Source organism: Cicer arietinum, chromosome 5 (assembly GCF_000331145.2).
Source record: "Cicer arietinum cultivar CDC Frontier isolate Library 1 chromosome 5, Cicar.CDCFrontier_v2.0, whole genome shotgun sequence".
NCBI lineage: Eukaryota > Viridiplantae > Streptophyta > Magnoliopsida > Fabales > Fabaceae > Cicer > Cicer arietinum.
The window spans coordinates 43,357,037-43,361,948 of NC_021164.2; positions in this window are offsets into that span (position 1 = coordinate 43,357,037).

A 4,912-nucleotide genomic window follows, 5' to 3' on the forward strand; every position below is an offset into this window, starting at 1 on the left:
ATGTCTCGGTTACTTAATATTTTGTTTTAAGAAAAATTGTTTAAGTTAATTGGGCGTTAAGAATGGGGAATCTCTTAATGTCTCGGTTACTTATTATTTTGTTTGGAAAATTGTTTAAGATAACTGGGCGTTGAGAATGGGGAATCTCTTAATGTCTCGGTTACTTATTATTTTGTTTGGAAAATTGTTTAAGATAACTGGGCGTTGAGAATGGGGAATCTCTTAATGTCTCGGTTACTTAATATTTTGTTTTGAAAATCGTTTAAGTTAACTGGGCGTTAAGAATGGGGAATCTCTTAATGTCTCGGTTACTTATTATTTTGTTTGGAAAATTGTTTAAGTTAACTGGGCGTTAAGAATGGGGAATCTCTTAATGTCTCGGTTACTTAATATTTTGTTTTAAAGAAAAATCGTTTAAGTTAACTGGGCGTTAAGAATGGGGAATCTCTTAATGTCTCGGTTACTTAATATTTTGTTTTAAAGAAAAATCGTTTAAGTTAACTGGGCGTTAAGAATGGGGAATCTCTTAATGTCTCGGTTACTTAATATTTTGTTTTGAAAACCGTTTAAGTTAACTGGGCGTTAAGAATGGGGAATCTCTTAATGTCTCGGTTACTTAATATTTTGTTTTAAGAAAAATCGTTTAAGTTAACTGGGCGTTAAGAATGGGGAATCTCTTAATGTCTCGGTTACTTAATATTTGTTTTTGAAAATCGTTTAAGTTAACTGGGCGTTAAGAATGGGGAATCTCTTAATGTCTCGGTTACTTAATATTTTGTTTTGAAAACCGTTTAAGTTAACTGGACGTTAAGGAGGGGGAATCTCTTAATGTCTCGGTTACTTAATATTTTGTTTTGAAAATCGTTTAAGTTAACTGGGCGTTAAGAATGGGGAATCTCTTAATGTCTCGGTTACTTAATATTTTGTTTTGAAAATCGTTTAAGTTAACTGGGCGTTAAGAATGGGGAATCTCTTAATGTCTCGTTTACTCGTGTATGTTTTGGTAAGTTGTGCTGACCCGGGATAGGTGGCACCTCGGTAAACGGTACGGACCCGTGATAGGTAGTACGTTTACGACTTACGTTCCTGCGGGAATTGCGTTTGTCCGTGAGAGACTGCGCAGGGGTTTGTCCGTGAGAGACTACGCCCTGGTTTAAGTTAGATGAGAATTAAGAATGGGGAATCTCTTAATGTCTCGTTTACTCGTGTATGTTTTGGTAAGTTGTGCTGACCCGGGATAGGTGGCACCTCGGTAAACGGTACGGACCCGTGATAGGTAGTACGTTTACGACTTACGTTCCTGAGGGAATTGTGTTTGGTAAGTTGTGCAGACCCGGGATAGGTGGCACCTCGGTAAACAGTACGGACCCGTGATAGGTAGTACGTTTACGACTTACGTTCCTGAGGGAATTGTGTTTGGTAAGTTGTGCAGACCCGGGATAGGTGGCACCTCGGTAAACGGTACGGACCCGTGATAGGTAGTACGTTTACGACTTACGTTCCTGAGGGAATTGTGTTTGGTAAGTTGTGCAGACCCGGGATAGGTGGCACCTCGGTAAACAGTACGGACCCGTGATAGGTAGTACGTTTACGACTTACGTTCCTGAGGGAATTGTGTTTGGTAAGTTGTGCAGACCCGGGATAGGTGGCACCTCGGTAAACGGTACGGACCCGTGATAGGTAGTACGTTTACGACTTACGTTCCTGCGGGAATTGCGTTTGTCCGTGAGAGACTGCGCAGGGGTTTGTCCGTGAGAGACTACGCCCTGGTTTAAGTTAGATGAGAATTAAGAATGGGGAATCTCTTAATGTCTCGTTTACTCGTGTATGTTTTGGTAAGTTGTGCTGACCCGGGATAGGTGGCACCTCGGTAAACGGTACGGACTCGTGATAGGTAGTACGTTTACGACTTACGTTCCTGAGGGAATTGTGTTTGTCCGTGAGAGACTGCGCAGGGGTTTGTCCGTGAGAGACTACGCCCTGGTTTAAGTTAGATGAGAATTAAGAATGGGGAATCTCTTAATGTCTCGTTTACTTATGTATGTTTTGGTAAATCGTGCAGACCCGTGATAGGTGGCACCTTGGTAAACGGTACGGGCCCGTGATAGGCAGTACGTTTACGATTTACGTTTGGTAAGTTGTGCAGACCCGGGATAGGTGGCACCTCGGTAAACGGTACGGACCCGTGATAGGTAGTACGTTTACGACTTACGTTCCTTAGGGAATTGTGTTTGTCCGTGAGAGACTGCACAGGTGTTTGTCCGTGAGAGACTACACCCTGTTAAATTGTGAATTGTTGGTTCATTTGGTATGTGTAGTAATTGTGTTATAAGTGTTATGTTTTGGAATTTGGTGATAACATGTTGGATTGCTATACCATTTTGAAACCCATGATGTTGTATTAATTGTGTTATAAATGTTAAGTGTTATGTTTTGGAATTTGGTGATAACATGTTTGCTTGCAATACTATTTCGAAACTAATGATGTTGTAGCGATTGCGTTATCAGTGCTAAGTGTTAGGATTTGAGATTATGTATGAATGTGATTGAGTTAGTTATGAATTTTTGGAAAAATGATGAGGGAAATCGATTTCCCAATCGATTGGATGAGTTGCAGGAAGTTCACTATTTTAACCTAATCGATTTGCCAATCGATTGTATAAATATGTCTTTCAAAATCTTTTAAGAAATCGATTTGGAAATCGATTGGCAGAGAGGCAGGAACTCAGCAAAACTGCCGAAATCGATTTGGAAATCGATTTGGCAACCCAGGGACTCATCAGAACTGACAAAATCGACTTAGAAATCGATTTGGTCATGCAGAAACTCAGCAGAACTGACCAAATCGATTTGGCAATCGATTGGCTCAGCAAAAGTCCTTATTTTGAGTTAGATAATCGATTTCTCAATTGATTTATCAATGCTTTGGTCAGTTATGTATTACTTGATGGTTTGAGAACTTCATTTTGAGTTCATTGTTAATTGGCAAGCATTATATGAACTTTTAGCATATGGAAAATCCTTTTAAGGTGCATGCTTAGTTGAAAGGTTATTTTGTGCATTTAAAACTTAAATGTTATGTGTTAACTGTTATTTTCGGTTGGTGACCTTTACAATTATTGTGGAAATCTGGGCTTTGCCCTCAGATGAGAGTCAGGACGATCCTACCGGTTCGTACCCTACGGACGGGAATGGAGATGGGAACGCTTGACTGCAGCTACGTTAGGAGGATCTCACGGGGCGCGTGGAGATCACTCAGGGTGTATAGTTTTTTGGTAGGATGATCAGATTAGGTTGATGTATAGGGACTAGACGTCCTACTTTTTGGGTTAGAGTATTTTGATTTGGAAAACTGTACTTATACTAATATTGTCAGTTTGACATCTTAATTGAATGGGTTCCATGTACCATTTGTTGTTGTGTAAATGCTTTGGATTTATATTTGGAGAAACTTTTCCGCTTCTTGTAAATTATAATGACTCAATTATTTATCCAAAGGTATTTCCTTATTTAATTCTCTGTTTTATTTTAATTTCTTTTGAAAAAAAAATACACCCTCGCTTTGAAAATCGGGGTGTTACATTGTGGTATCAGAGCTTTGGTTTGGTTTTCTTTGGGGGCTGTGGAACCTTGGTTATAGATTGTAGGCCAACTGTAAGTTGGGAGTCGTTATCTGATCATGCGTCGGGGTAATTGGTCTGAGTTGTCAGATCAGGGATAGTTATTATGTGTTGATATATTCGAAAGTTAGTTTTGGAATTATTCGAAGTGGTGTTAACACTTCGACTTTATGTTGGTTTTTCGGAAACATTATCTCCCAGAGAGAACGACGTTGCAAGGATGAACGTCAGTAGGGATGATCGAATGGTTGGAGCTACAAATAACATGGAGGTTTTGTTGTTGCACGAACTACTGCAAAGACTCTGCGGGATCTAGAGAAGAGGAAAAGAGAGATATGTGCTCTTAAGATTAAGAGGGTTAGAATATTTTCGTCATTACCATCCTCCAAAGTTCGAGGGAGATGAGGACTCAGGAAAAGAGTTGACCAGTGGATTCAAGAAGTGGAAAAGATCTTCGAGATGACGGATTGTCAGGCAGAGTTGAAGCAAATCATGACGACATGGAATTTATGAAATGGTTCCAAGGACACAGAAGCTATGTGTTGGTGTAAACTCGAAGATGATGAGTATGGATGGATTAACATTAGACTAATAAGGGATTTCAAGTAAAGATCTAAGTTGAGGACTTTTGTTAAGAAAAGTATTAGATGTTTTCCTGGTAGATTTCAGGATGAAACTAGATGAAGTTTGACAACTGTCAAGGAGATGTGAACATCATGGAATTGTTGAGAAGATGAGGCTTCCATTTGGGATAACATATGGTGCTTAGGTATCAATGAAAGAGAATGGTATTGAAGTTAAGGGAGCGTTGCACATTAGGAGTGAATACTCCTTTGGATAGATAAAATACGCTTTGAGGAATTGTCGATACCTTGAGGGGAAAAGTCGAGCATTCGAGTTAGACTAGATTCGCAACTTGGATTATTAAGTATGAATCTCCTAACGAGTGTATGAGTGAGACCATGTATTTAGTTGATAAGTGACAAATCTCCTGGTGGTTTAGGAGATAGTAAGTATGGATAGTGATATTGGATGAAACTATAGACACGTAAGTGTGAATTTTGAGCGATGTTCGGAAAAACATAATGAGTTAAGCCTTGATGTATTGAACTCTATGTTACCATTAAGTGGAATTTGAAGTATCGAGTACGGGAATACTTCGAGATGGCGGTAATATAAGTTTTGAGAGTCCATTAAAGGATGGGAATTACTAAGAGGATGTTAATATTTTGATAGGTCAGAAGGATTATTCGAGATTTGATTTGCGACCCTAAGATGGTTGATTTTTTTTT